Consider the following 15,988-nt stretch of genomic DNA (forward strand, 5'->3'; position numbering starts at 1 on the left):
ACACTCCAACCCCAGTAGGTCCTGCTGTGACTTGAGACCTCAATATTACAGGGCTTGAGAGAAGCAAACAAGGTTAACCGCCGCTGTGATTTGAGATTTTTTCAAGTGTACAGCAATCAAAGGAGCTGGAGGCGTTGAAGTGATATTGAAAGGGTGACCGTGGTGAACTCACTGGTGCAATATGTTGACTTTTACGGTTTCAATGCACAAAAGAAGACAACAAAATGTCTGCAAGGGATTTATTCTTCCATTTATTATGAATGAAACTCTCTAAATCCAGGGGGCCTAATGGTTCCTAATTATTGCTCTCCAGCTTGTATTCAGTTTGGAAAACATCCTCCTGTCTCATCACGTTTTCAGAACTTTGAAAGGGAAAAATAGAAAATAAGAATGCACAACAGATCCTAAATTTTTAAAAAAGTACTTCACTGTTCCCATGTTGGTAGATTCCATTTTGCCCAGAAAAAGTTTCAGTAAACACTTTTACAAATTATGTAAATTTATGATAAGAAATGATCCCCACCTTGAGCTCTTCAATGAGATTTAGAAGCTTCAATACCCTGAAAGCGTCATTATGCAACAAATTCAGCAGGTTAAATGAGTCTGTTGTAACACGTTTGTTGTCTGTTCTGACTAAACACTGGGAGCTGGCAACAGTTCAGTTGACACAGAGGAAAAAACTCTCAAATATTTGTATTCATAGAGTTAGTTATCCAGGGGACCAAACCAGTTTTAGCAAATATACATTTAAGCAACGCATTTTGGGTGAAAATCATATAAAAACACAAATCACAGTGCCTCTGAGGAGTGAGACAAGAATAACAATGATCTTTCTCTCCTTTGGGGCTCGCTACGCAAGCGGCATACAAAATGGTTGCTCCAGCTTAATTAACACAACAAAAAAGCCCTGTAAAGGATTTTGCAGTGAAAGCAAATGAGCTCCCACTAATTTTACCAATCAAACAAAGAGCATTGTGTTCTGTGTCACGCAGATAAATGTCCTCTACATGTCCCTCACTCCCCCCCCCCCCCCCCCCCCCCCCCCCCCCCCCACACACACACCCCCAATCAAATTGTGCGGCTTAGTGGCGCCTGTTATTATCATCCTGAACTTTTTCTGAGGCTGTAAATTCCCTTTTGAAGAATCTCTCTGCTCTGTCAGCCAGTCTGTCTGCATGCTTTCCACGTTCAGCACTCACAGTAATACGTGGCTGTACTGTGATACATACACAACTTGTTTTTTAAGTCTTTATTTAAAGATAGGACAGTGGACAGAGTCATAAATCAGGGAGCGAGAGAAGAATCGGTGACGTCTGAAAAGCAGTCATTTTAATCAGTCACTGAATAGTGAGTTTAAAAATGCTCGCTGTTGCTATCGTAGTAATTAGTCAAAATAACTGTAAAATGTTGGCGAAGATTCCCCTTTTTGTTTTCAAAACTATGAACAGAATGCTAAAAGATTTATGAATGTATGAGCTTCCACGTTCAACACCTGCCATGTAAACATGATCATCAATGTCCTGAGCTCAACTCCAGCAGCAGAACATGCATGAAGGTCCAACTGTTTACTAGGGATGTCACAGAATCCTCAATTTCTTAAGAACTTAAGTGTCTCGATACCGTCGTGGAAGCTTTGACGGTATCGTAGCGGAGCAGAGCAGAGGAAAGTGGTAACTACAGAGACCATTGTCCAATGAGCCCCCATCATTCTTTGCGCTCTGCTCGCTGCCTCATTCTAGTAAAAAAATGGTTGAAAACGGCTTTCTTTGCAAAGGGAGAACAGAGAGACTATTTTGAAATTGTGGATTCTCTAGCATCTTTGAAATCTGATGTGTGGAAGCATTTCAGTTTCCCCAAGTCAAGAAATGAGAAAGAAGAAGATGGCGGACAAACAAAATACAAAATGCAGACACTGCCAGACTGCGGTGACCTACATGTCGGGGACTAGGAATTATATAAGAAACAAATTGGCAAATCGTCTCTCCGAAAAGATTTGAGAAGATGAAAGGAAAAAAATTCAGCCAGGTATACAGTAGCATAGAAAAGGTTAGAAAATATTTGTTATACTGCAAGTTTGACTTGTTTAAGGTCTAGCTGGTTCAATGATTTGATTTTATAAAGGGATTTTAAGGTCACATCACCTATCTTGTACCCCGTCTCAATGTTCTATCATTGTTGAATAAATGGCCATTTTTCAAGTTTCCTTTTAAATATCGTAATAAATATCGAACCGTAAACTTGTTATGGCGCTATTATTGTATGGTGAGATTTTAAAATGGTTACATCCCTGCTGTTTGAAAATAACACTGTAATCATCAGATGTCACCACGCCACATTCAAACTGGATATCAGGAAAGTTTGCAGAAACGTGACTTAATTTCTGTTTTGGATAGAAAGTAATTGTTTGCTCATTTAAGAAGCTTACTATCAACATCATACTGCATGTAGAAGGATTTAGAGATTCGGGGCTAGCAGTGGCTATAAGTTGTTTCCTGCAGCATGCTGTATGTCCTGTGTACATATCCTGCTCAGAGATTCTTTCCTCATGGCTTACATTTTAATACTTTATTAACTGAGAACTTGCTGTATTCATAATAGCTTTAATATTTTATCAGAACGCCTCCAATGAGGTCAAACACTTTGTTATTGTCAGTAAATCATGATGGTTTTCCCCTATATATTGTGTGTACGTTACCTTCTAGCGTATTATTCTTCAGTATCATGAATTCATCTGTGAAGCAGCTCTTAACTTGACCTGTTATGTAATCCTGGCATTCTGTTTTTTTGATGTAGAGAGGACGTCTCTGGGAGGTTCATTCACATATGAATGCTTATTTTTGACATTTCTTTTTGTTTTGTTTGGAAAATCACACGTCTCCAGTGTTGTGTGAGTCACAGATAACTCTACCACGGAAGGTTGAAGTTACACAATCTGGTGCTTGACCACCAATCAATTGAATACAAAGTGCTGATTTGAGCGGTAATCTGTCACTGTCCTCTTGTGTATTGTGAAAACAATCCGCCCCATCAATCAAAGCGCAAAAAGCCACTTTCAATTTGCTAAAACACACTACGCCAAAGTACACTTTGAGGGCTGCTCTGGCCGAGTGCCGAAGATGTAAGGCTTCTGACAACAGGCGAGATGACAGAAAGATGCATATTTCATTTGTTACCGCTCTCAAACGTCAATGCAATTTCATTCTTTTCTGATGCTACTTGTAGCCATTAGCAGAGCACACAGCTCATCTCCTTTGGAGCAGTCAGCACAGGCCTGATCTTGTAGGAGCTGTTACACTGCCAGTGCCACACAAATCGACTGAAGAAACATCAGCAGTTATGTGAGCGAAAGGAGCTGATGTCAGGGGCCCTGCTGGACGGGAGGAGGAGGAGGAGGAGGAGGTGGAGGAGGATGGATGAAGATAAAGAAAAGCCATGAAAAGAGAGGGTTGGGCTCAGCCATGTGAGTGAAATGTAATTTGTGCTGTTGCACTGTGGAAGCCCTTTGGAGGCAGGCCTGGGGTCCCAGTTGCCACAAAGATGGGAGATTTAAAGCCAGGCTGGCTCTGGGTGAGCTCTGGGTGGGGGTTGGATGGGATTTGGGTTGACGGTGCAGTAGAAGGAAGAGGATGGTTTTATGTTACACAACATACTTAACTGAGAGAGGGCTAATCCTTCGCACAACATAGTCATGGACGAGAGACGCGGAAGTGGACTATTTCTAGAGTCTATATGCGTGTGACTGTCTGTCGTTTATGTGTGTAGTCATGCTTGACGGAGTGTGTTTATTCAGGCATACATGGAGCATGTTTGCAGCTGCAGTGTGTCAGTATGAGAACCCCTTGGTCACTTAGCATTCAGGTGGAGCCGTAGCCCCGAGGAAATAAACAGACTTCCTCTTCCTGCCCGAGTTTGTCACAGGGATCTACCTGTCGCCAAACCATGCGCTCTAACTGTGTCACACTCTGTTCAGTTTGGCAAAGTGAAGTCAGCCACACCTCTGGTCATGAACTCTACAACCCAGCTCCTGTCTACACTCACAAATACACATATACACTAAACCCTAGTTTGGAGAGAAGCAGAGGCTCACAGACAAACTGTCAGATGTGTGTGTGTGTGTGTGTGTATTTATGCTAACACACATCTGACAGTTTGTCCGTGAAACATCGGATCAAAGGAAATGTCAACATGAATGATTGATGATGACCTGACTACCTGCGCACATGCCAGTAAACACTTCACTTTCATGTGCTGCAGCCAGATGTTAAAACCTTAAGCCAACCTCATTGATCCACTTACAAAGCAGATAAGATCAAGCTTCCCCACGCTATAATTCCCGTTTGTTAAAGAGTCAATGTTTCAGGTTTTTTTTAAGTGTTCCTTATGAAAAAAATTTTAAAAAATGCTGGTGCCAGTTGAAATAATTGATTAGACGTGAAGGCTAGCTGCTTTAATAAGTGAACAGTGCCTTGTTCAAGAAGGCGCTGCTGTATACAAACTGATGTTACAGTTTCTGTTTTTACTCTCTTTAATGTGGCAAGTCTCACAAGATATACAGTTCACAGCACAGAGCGTGAAAAAGAGCCTTTTCAGTTGGTATCTTGAGGACGCCTGCACTTTGGATGACCCTGCCAGGCTGTGCAGTTTGTTGCAGTTCGCTCTTCATGCTTTAAAGCGTCTGCACTTGAAAGAAGTGCGAAAAGTTGAAGCAATGATTTTTTTTTTTGGGGGGGGGGGGGGGTCTAAGCGTTCGGGTGGGTAAAATAGTCAATATTTCATGTTTTATAAATATGCCGAGGCATTTTGAACCTGGAGTAAACAGTCAGATATTATCATCATGTGCTGTGTGTCACCTCACCTGACCTCATCAGTCCTCGCTTTCATCTAACAAGTCCCCCAATTATCGCCCTCTCAACCCCTGAGAACCCCAGGTAGAGATAAACATAACCTCTCTTGAGCAGGAGGGCTTGAACTTTAGAAATCCAGCTTTCGCATCAGTATTCAAAGGAGCCCACCGTAGCATATGGTGCCGTGACTCTGCAGAGCAGCAGCCTCGGTTACTAGCAGGACACCGACTCTCCCGCTGCTGGCTATCCTTGTTAACTAACAGAGCGGTAAGATGCTGCTGGTGGGGCAGAGGCATACTTCAGGCATTTGCAAGGAAATGATGGCATCTCAAGCTGGGGGTGATGTGCCCATTCTTCCACACAGATGCTGTGCAGACACATGTTTTGTCATTTATTTGGTCCCATTTGAGGGAATGGACTTGAAGTCGAGGCTGCATGATGAGCTGCCTTTAGTCAATTACCTTTCTTTCGTTTATCTGTTGTGTTAAGTGTTTATTCGTGTGTGTCTATTTACCGCTACATGCACTTTCTTGTTTATCATGAGTCGCAGAGTCTACAGAGCATTTCACCCACGGCAGAGCTAATCCTAAAACGACTCTCTCTCTCTCTCTCCTGGCCATGCGGTCATTTATTTAAGAGGGTCATGCTGCATCTGCATCGCATGTTTTAAACATTAGCCATGTCATAACTAACACAGACAGAAAGCACTGGAACACTGATGCCATTAGGAGAAAGGCTCCCCAGGCTAAAACAGTTTCCTGCAAGTGACCTTCCTAAAGATCAATAAGCATGCTCAAACACACACAGTCATAAAAATGTAGAGATCCCATTCTTTAAGTATGCAGATGTCAGTGAGAGAAAAGACACAAGCATGTACACAATGTGGAGATTATGGGGTTGTTTTATCTGTTCTCACACATAGGCAGTCTATTCATGTCTTACATGTATACTTTATCAGTGCATTGGGACCATGTTCACGCTCACTGCATGGGAAATTGATTTTTTTTCATCAGAATACTAGCCAAGTAGCCCTGCAGCTAAGAGGATTGTATATACACACACACACACATCATTTCTGCTACAGGGGGACACTGCAGTTCAGCTATAAAGTGTTCCTGCTGATCAAACACTCTGTTTGATTCAGCTTCGGTATCAGCAGCCTTTCATACAAGGATGGGAAAGCTGTCTGCTCCCATTACAACTCTGAAGTTTTATGTTTTTCACTTTCTCAGCTTGAAAACTGCCGCACTAAGTTTCTAAAGCCTGGGGTGAAAATCTCCACCTGTCACAAACATCACCGTTGTGAAACCAATCAAAGACAGTGAATAAGAGCAGAAGGCGGTAGAAGGCCGTTTTTGATTCTGGAGTGTCCATCTCTTTCTCCTCTATCTGCAACCCCCCCCCCCCCCCCCCCGAAATGAGGATCTCCCTGTCTCTGCTCTTTTTTTATTATTCTCCCACATGGTCATAACTCATTTGAGCACTCAAGTGTCAGAGGATGCGGACCACCACAGTTTCACGAGGCGGGGAATTGCCCACAAGGCCAGGAGTAAAAGGTCAGCGCTTCATCAGTCAGATGTCGGGTGATGCATCACTGAACACTGTGTGGGACCAAGTGTGTGTATGTGTGTGCCGTTGAAGCCTTTAACCCAAAAAAAAGAACCTCTCGGAAAAAAAAGAGGAGTTTGCCACTGGTTTGGCACCAAGATGATGCCAATTTCTTTAATATCTCTCCTTTCATCCATCCGGCTCTCCTGCCTGTAATGCAGCTGTTCTGGATTCTGTCCATCAATGAAGCATCTGTTAACACCGTGTGGGAGTTCAAGGATGCAGAGTATCCTGTACAAGGATGTGTGTGAGCAGGAAACATGATGATTTGCACGTTGTTCTCCAAATCTAAATCTTTCTCTTTTTGTATCAGACATGTTTGATTGAGGGGTTTAACGGTAAAGAAGTAAATAAAAAATGATTGAATGCCATCCAGATTACAGCACACTTTAGATTATCATCAGCTCTCGACTTGAATACACTTGCCAGTGATGATGAGTCGTTGGCGCTCATGAATTCGAGGTTCTGGCAGGTTGAGAAAATGCGTGGGTGGAGGGCAAAAGCTCCACAATCTTTCATTCCAGCTCTATAATAGGGGCATTTCATTAACCCTGAAGCAGTGAGACATGAAACGAGGAGACAGAGGGGTGGACGGAGGGGAGACGGACAGCACATATCAAACCATTTTTTAAAATGCCAGCACATCAGCAATAACTTGTGCTGACAGGCAGCCGTTTTCATGTCTTGGGGGAGGGGTCTAACATTTACACACAATGCTAATCAGAAAATGACGCAGAGAGGAATGAAGTAACACAGTTTCTTATTTTTCCAGAGCAGTTACACAACAGTTATATTTCTAATTTTATCATGAATAATCTTTCGAAGGACTGCAAAGTGACATTTTCTGCTGTTCAGACTTACATGACAATGGACAATTAGACCTCTATTGATCTTTCATTCTGCTTGCAGGGCAGCCTCACTCCTAACTGCAGGCAGATATGTAACAAGAAATCCTGAGGTGTGTTTGACGTTTTTTCCACAAACTTCTATCATTTCATAATAAAACTCTGAATTCCACTGAGCAAACAGGTAAAAAAAACAAAAAACATTACATTTCTCTTACAAATTCTACATACAGTATGAGCTAGAGAAACGAATACCATTTTTTTGTTCCAGGCTATAAATGTTCATTTCTGCTGTCAAGGGACATTTTAACATGGGAATTATTGGGTTTCAATGGATCTTAGAGCAAGCCTCAATTGGCCACTGTCATGAACTTTCAAGTTTTTATTTTTTGCACTTGAGCATTGGCTTCATATTTCAACACTGGAGGTTGCATCTTGGTTAGGGTTTCTGAATGTGAGCTTGATTTCCGCTTGCTGGGTTTTTAAAAATTAATACAACAAATATGCTTGGGCTGGAAAACATTGGACATCCACCTTCACAAGAATGCATTTTTGAAAGTTTTACTTGCACCTTGTCAAACTGTTAAAGTGGGGTAAAACAATACATGTCTGACAGCAGATGTTGACAGCTTTGACTGCAGCCTGAGCAAAACCTATATTTAGTCTGCAACCCTACATATAATAATTCAAATCATCATTAGAAACATGAAAAAACCTTTGACAACATATGACTTCCCAGCACCCCCACTCCCCCAACTAAATCATTCAATTTAACTGTCAGCTGTCAGACAACATCACAGAGAGTTGGCCACAAAGGAGATCTCACCACTTTTGACACTTCCTGCACCACTTTCTTTCAATAATAAATGCTTGAGAGAATAGGTGTGTCTTATTTTTAAATAGTTAATATGCACATCATACAAGAGAATAGTGATGACAGCTTAATACATGTGCTATGAAAATCTTGAAAATATCTTCCATAAGACTTCTTCAAATAACGTTTGATATTCCAGCATGGTAAAACAGGTTTTTTTTTTTTCATTTTATGGGCAACATGACCGCAATCTCTCCAACAAACAAATGAGAAAAGAATCTCTGTTCAGTGCGCATGATGACTGCAGGGCTTTAAGGAGAATAATGCCCTAGAAATGGGGAGGAAATTGGACAATCTTGCTGGGAATTCTGCTTTGCCCTGGCAACAAAGTAACATGAGAAGCAGATGAGGAGTAACATCAATAGTTTTGGTTAATATTAAACTGTGAGGTTTTTAAGTTTCTTGCCAAAAATCCACTACTATCCTGTATTATACAGTAGCATGCCTATTAACCCCTCTATTACAGCCCTGTGTAGACAAGGACATTCTGTGGCTGTATTTTTAAATGTAAGTGAGCGGTGTCTGACCATGCCCCTCTTGAAGGGCTACTGGGTCTTTCTTACACCATGACCAATTGTTTACGGTGAGAAGGGAGACTCAGAGGACAGAATAAACACCTAGAAATGGAGATGTCACCCAACTAGGGGAGGGGTTACTGCCCTTTGTGATGTCACAAAGGGAACATCGCCAATCGGCCTGTTTGAGCACACATTTTTTGAAAAGTGAAGCAGGCAAAAGATGGAGAGGATGGACTTTTCTCATAATTAGTGAGTGTATAGACAGCTAGGGAAACGTTTAGTGTTAGAAAAATTAATTTACTGATCATTCAATATGACTTACAATCTCATATCGAAAAAATATATTATTTCTATATAGTTATTCTCAATGCTTGTCATCACTTTCACTGGGTCAGGTTCCTGAAAAATCAATTGATGTTACACAGACCAAAGGAGCATATGTTTACATTTTCCCTTAAAGTTAAGCAGTGAATCAAAAGTTTGACATTTAAAAGAAAGCAGGAGGAGAGAGAGGAGAGGCAAAACACAAGTCAACCTTGCTTTTACATCTATCCTGAGCAGACAAGTATCAAATTATTTTTTGACTGTACAGTCCATATACTGTAGATCACAATGGACTGTCAGAGAATTTACTTACAATATAATGTTCATGTTTGCCTTGCTGCCAAGCCTTATCGTGCTGTTTGCTTGTTATTATATAAAGACATAACATTATTATGAACAAAACGGTTTTTGAGAAATGGTACCTACAATCTGGAAGCTAATCTATGTCTAATCTATGTGGTCTATGAACAGAAAAAACAGTTCAAGGAACATGTATTTATAGTTTTGTCTTTCTATCACAGGCAAAACTAACGCATGCATTAGTCAGATCAAGATCTTTTTTCAAGATGTTTTTTTTGCCTTTTTACCAGATAAGGAGAGACAGGAAATGTGGGGGAGGAAGAAGTTGAGATGATATGGATCAAGAGTGAAAGGCCCAAATTGAACTTGTTGATGTAAATAAAGATGAATGAAGAAAAAAGAAGAAATTTAAACCGGTTTGAGTCTTTACATATTATGGAAGCCACATTAAAACTTATCAACACCTGGAAAAGACATCGTAGATTTTACAATATTTTATATTGCCATTGATATAAAAAAAACAGGTTTTTGTAGCAGATGTCTGAGTAACAGCAGAAATAAGAAACATGCAGGGATGCAAACTCCCTACATGGTTCAAGAGGGAATATAAAAGCTTGGAGGGCAGGACATATTGATAATTATACAGAGGAGATCATGAAGCCACATCTCTATTATGGAGAGTTCATTTGCACCTCAATTTCTGGAAATGAAAGCTGCATACTAATCTGCTTCAAGGGCACATGTGTGAAAAGGCTAAATGAAGTTTTAAATTTTACATGTGTTCATTCACTTGAGTGCATACTCACAGGAGCACTTGTGAGCAACTTAGAGGAGGTCGGAGTCGAAGGGCCAGATATTTAGAGGGACTGAGAGGGAATGGACAGAGAAAGAAAAACGGGGCGAGAGGATGGTCATGCTGTGTATGAATCATGGTGAAGGAAAGATGGAGAGACAGAAGGGGCAAGGGGCAGGTTTGATGAGGTGGAAGAAGTCTACCTAGCGTGCACTCATCCTCTCGCTGGCTGAGCTCGCATAGGGCAGACAGGAAGGCAGAGGCACAGACAGGAAAGAGCTGACCTCGGATACACTGCACGAACTCCAGCAGGAGAAAAATAATCAAGTGCTGTGACTCACCAGCTCAGCACTTCTCATTAGAACGAGCACCAAACAAGAGCGGGAACTCAGTGGCACACAAGTCAGATAGCTGAGCTGGCAATCAAATCAGACACGCAGCGCTCTGACTTGGCTGAAGAATGTGAGCAAGTGCATGAAGAGTGTCTTGTGTAATTAGATGATGTACTGCCAAAAACAAGGCTGAGAATTAAAGTGTGATGTTATGTACTGGCATAACCACGAGCTGAATGAATTGCAGAAAAAGAGCAGAAAAGCATTTTGGACGACTGAACAGTTTGAATTAAAGGTAAAAGAAAAATGACAATGGAATTAATAACATGTAAGGTAAAAATAAGAAACCAAAACCAAAAGTCCAATTTTGAAGTAGGACTCAAAACCTCTCCAAAGTTTCTTATTATGCTTGTTGTTGTTTTTTTCCCTTAACTTCAAAGCACTTTGTCCGTCTCAGCGTGCTCCAGGTATTGAAGTCATTACAGCAGCCCACTCTCTGTGAGTCATCCACATTGATTTGAGGTGGATGTACCCCATTCTGTTCAAGCTGTCCATCAAGTGGCAGTCTTTCAGGGGTGGCACTAAAAACAGCTCGCTGGCACTAGAAAGTGGCAGGTACATAACTACAGTAATTACCCTGAAAGTCGTGAAGAAACTCCATGTGGGCAGTAATACTTGATATGACGAGAGACATTTTAACAGTTGCTGACGGCGATCAGAATGTACTTTACATGCATACTCAAGTTAAACATGCACGTACCCCGGCATCTGTCGGAAGATACTGATAAATATGCACCCACGCAGAGACTGATAAACATGCTACGTTCAGAAACAGACAGAACAGGAACAGGCAAGATATTGATGGAACAAAGATTTCATATTTTCATATATCCTAGACCAAATTACTACCTGCTGCATTCTTTTGGTGACCCTGAAGTTTTACTTCCTTGGGGAGAAGGATGCCGAGAAATGATCAATAAAGTTTTCAAATATCAGTGTTTTTTGTAAGAATGGAAACACATGCAAAAGATACACAAATAAATACCCGACAAGTCCCTAAAATGTACAAAGGTGGATAATGTTTCCAGCTGGCAGAAGAACAGCATACTAAGCCAGATACAGTAGTTGGTGTTTTAAACCAGCAGGCACATACACTTAACTTTCCCATGCTGGACCATTATTTTTGATTTCTCTTATAAGACTTAATCAAGAATTAGTCGCACATGGACGTTACAACAATAAGCTGCAAGTGAGCGCTCAGCACTGCAGCAGCAGAATTCTAGCTCAGAGAAGTAGGAGTCAGATTTCAGAGTTATCGAGTAACAAACAGAAAGAAAGTTGACCTGTTGACCGAGTAAGTTAACAGGAATTCAGCTGACAAGACAGTAGAGGTATTCTAACACATAGACAACTGTGCATTCACATGGGAAACAAACAAACAGTGAACCGCATCTTCTTAACGGCACTTGAAAAATAAACAATTGTCTGACAGAAATAAAAGACAATCTTGTTTTTCCAGATGTGTAAAAAAGGATACAATTCTGGTCCTAATATGTGCACATGTCCACTATCTAAAATCATATCTACCATCCAATGAATCCATGGGAATTCAATGGTGTACTCATTTGGTGGTGTTGTCTGAGTGTGTTGATTTGTGGGGAAATTTCCACATTTTTGTATTCCCTACACAAGAGAGATATTTCACAGCATGCTGGAAATCTATCACCAGACCCAAATAAGCCTAATGATTTGTGTCCACTGGTAAGATGAAGCAAAAAGTCCCCTAAAAAAATCCTTACCAAGAAACAAGTTTAGGCCTCACATTAGCCTACCATTCTGTCTTCCCCACTGTTTCTAAAATGAACCCAGTCTGATTTCACTTCCAGCTCTTCAATCAAAATCAACTTCTGTTCCTCTAAGCGGCCTGCACAGACTCACAGTACATCAGTGTTTGGAAAAGAAGGCCATTTCCAGCCTCCAGTCCCCCCTTTGGCAGCCAGCTCACGCCCTCCAAGAGCCCAGAGCCCCATGGAGCGAGGCCCCTCAGGGGAAATGTCCACAACAGGGTCCACGAGTAAATAATTCAGACGAGTCCCTGTTGGCACAGTACAGCCTTCGGGCTGTAGATGCTCTGCCACTGCTGCTGTCGTAAGGAGGCAGCATATGTCCTCTCCCTCTAGCTCTTTCCATTTTTGCCATCTTTACTTGCACCCCCCCCCCCTTGCCTTTCCTTTTTTTTGAAGTAACACTCTGGGTTACTTGCTGCTCTGAGGACACTAAGCAGATTTCAGCCCCAATGACAACTTTGGTAATTCTTCACCAGAACCAATTGGGTTTATTGGAGGACATTCCTGCAGGACTGAAGGGGAAGGGCTGTGTAACATCAGAAATGGTCGACTTGCTGTATAAAGCAATAGTGAGGCGAAGGGGCTGTGCTTTGTCTTTCTGCTGATGGAGAACTGGCCCTATTCATCCCAGAGAAATGGCTTTGTCCTGATTTGTTAAGCTAATATGAATAACACACAGCAGTTGTGCAATACTACAGTCCATGCCCTACAATTCTTGTGTTACTGGGCAACAAAATAAAGCATCATAGTACAAAGAAACAATATTTTGCCTTTCTGTTTTCTCAACTCACAGAAACGGGCAATGAATGAAAAACTAATATACTTAACAAGCATGTTTCACAGAGTCTCAGAGAACAGGAGTTAAAGTTATTTTTGCCATTCATATATTTCACATTATGAAAGGGACTTAAACCAAATCTGCAAGATTTGATAAAACTGCTCCCAAGTGAGGTGGCTTAGTGAATACAGAACTGTGGATCAGGAGGCAGAGGATGAGAGAGAATTGAATAAATTAGACTTCAACCATATCCTTTAGAGAGTTAAAGAAGTAACTGCCTTTTCAAATGCACCTTTTATTTAACATCAGTACGACGACTGACAAGCTAATGGCCAAGCACAGTTTTACCTGGAGGGCAAACTCAGTCAGCCCCACTTCATTATTTTGTATTATAAATTTGATAATAACAAAATATGCCCCAGAGAGCAAAGATTTTTTTTACCATTTTTAAAAGGAAGAACAATTCTTACTGAAAAAATGAATCGTACTCTACTTGGCGTATATAAAGAGATGACAGGGACAGGGATGACTGGATTCGAACAATTCATTTTTGGCTTTTATGAATGTGGCTTTACAAAATGAAAGTTACACTTTTGAGGTATTCATGGCTGCTGTCAAGGTGAGGCAAGGGGAGTTTGTAAGATCAAATACACAGGTACATTCTACAGAACTGTGTTTTCATTGAAAATTGAAAACTGAAACTGGATATTCCTCACATCAAAGCTTATTATTTACTTGAAAATCAAAGCAGCTGTCGATCATAAGAACGCCTATTGCCAGTGAGGAGGTCAGGAGGTTTGAGCTCAGAACACCAAGGTATGCAGGGTGAATCAGGCCATCGCCTCTGAGGAAACATTTGTACAGCACCACGCTGTTGAGCAAGTACACACGCTACTGTTCTGCTCATGGAGAGCGAAAGAGCATCGGATGATATCAGTCTGAGCATAAACAACCATAATTGGGTGTCCAAATCCCATTGCAAACATTTCAGAATCCTTGGTAAGCATCGTGCAGTGATAATTGTGATTTATCCTCGTTCTCTAGTCATCATTTAGCCCTTTGCCATCATTAGCTCCGCCATCACACAGAGAGCCCGCTGTCCCGACATCCCCAGACCATCTGCCAGGCCGGACCATGCCAACCAGCAACCAACCAGCCACCTACCAACCCCGCATAATACCCCATTTGGTATGACATCTGTGTGCTCCACCGATCTGCCAACAGAGGATTACTGAGTGTTTAAACAAGCCCTCAGATATTTAACAATATTCAAATGGCCATCTAATCCTATGGGGTATGTTTGAGCTGACACAGTGATCATGAGAGACCCCATTTCAAGATGCCATGGTGTTAATGACACCCGCAAAGGGAGAAATCAACACTCCATGTGAGAGTCGCCTCCATATCTGATTGGCTTTGATTCTGTGTGCCGGTTTCTGATAAAAAGATGATTATCAGTCCACAGTGGTTCTGCAGCAGACAGCAGACACCTTTGGCACCTCTAAGCTTAATTAGCCGGTCTCGCTTTCTAATGGCAGAGCAGGAGACGAGTCTAGACAAAATGCAGGCTGCCTGTTAACAAGATGGACAACCCACAAGGCTGATTATCAGAGAAACCTTTGACTTGTAATTTGCTGATAACAGTGCCAAGAAAATTGGGATTTTTTTTTTTTCTGCTTGAGACAGAAAGAGAAAAATAAAAATCCGAGGCTTTCACCATGATCACTGTGTTCCTTCTGATTCTCTGTCATCCTTCATTGGAAGACATCAAAAAGTGAGAAAAGGCTGTAAAGGTTTCAAATAAAGCGTTTTTTTCTCTCTCAATTCTCTTGTTCAGTTGATATTTTTTTAACAAAAGCTATATCAAACACATTTCTTACCATTATAATGTAACAGGAACATGAATAAAACGTTATAATAATGTGTGAATCTTAGCCGGATTCAGACATATAACAAAATTAAGTGTCATAAATGATACTTGCTCAACAGGAAGGCTAAACATAATCTCATTCCTTTGCTTTCTCCTTCACCGTCAGACAACAACGCCAAGCCAGAATATTTTGGACAAATCAAATCAGACATCCATCCTCTTGGACACCCTTCCCACTCTGACATAGAGCCAAAGCACACTGTCTTCATGATTGTTGTACATGATTATATCCTTCTCAGCATATGGATTAATGCCCTGTTGATACTTTATCATCAATAAACAGAGGACCAATCGGCAGGAGAAGACTGAACTTACAACAGTAATTACTGACCATTATATCCTTCTCAAGGTAAATGCCCCAGTTGCATTAGATCATAGTTCGTCCTACGCGCAGTATGGAACTAAAGCCCTTTGAGCAGAGAAAATTGCAGTGCATTATATTACATAAAAGGGAAAAATAATTCGACCTGTTTTATGGAGCCAAATATATTTCTGAGTATGGCTTCGGGTATGGCTTGCTGATGCTAATTATATGATTTCCCCTATTATTAAGTGTTAACAAATTATAGTATTGAGAAGTAAGGGAACACTACAAAAGCTGGTATAATGAGGATTAGGAGTATGATACCGAGAGAAAATGCATTCTCTTCAAGAAAAAAATATTTTCAAAGCAGCACATGAGGCTACAGTACTTGTTAAATGGAAATGTTTTTCTAGAGGTCGTTGTCAGCATTCTCTGTTAAGTGTTACAATTGTGAAACAGATCCTGCAGTCTGTCGGCTACCAAACCATGTGGTGTCCACAATGAAAGCGGGGGAACTTTTCTGGCAAAATAAATGACTACAAATGTAATACAACTTCCTGTGGAGACAGACGCACACAAAGTGAAACCATTCAAGAAGAATCCATGATCTTGAATTCAAGCGGGAGCATTATTTGGTGGAGAAAAACAACACAGAGAAAAGACCTTTTGTGGTGATCTTTTTGGATAGGAC

At 41.1% G+C, this 15,988-nt stretch overlaps 1 protein-coding gene across 2 annotated transcripts in view; it reads right to left on the reverse strand.

The window, feature by feature from the left end:
* LOC132985196 (1-phosphatidylinositol 4,5-bisphosphate phosphodiesterase beta-1) overlaps nt 1–15,988 on the reverse strand; it is a 115,670-nt gene that overhangs the window by 52,973 nt on the left and 46,709 nt on the right. The gene's annotated exons all lie outside the window — the stretch shown is intronic.

Source organism: Labrus mixtus, chromosome 12 (assembly GCF_963584025.1).
Source record: "Labrus mixtus chromosome 12, fLabMix1.1, whole genome shotgun sequence".
Taxonomy (NCBI): domain Eukaryota; kingdom Metazoa; phylum Chordata; class Actinopteri; order Labriformes; family Labridae; genus Labrus; species Labrus mixtus.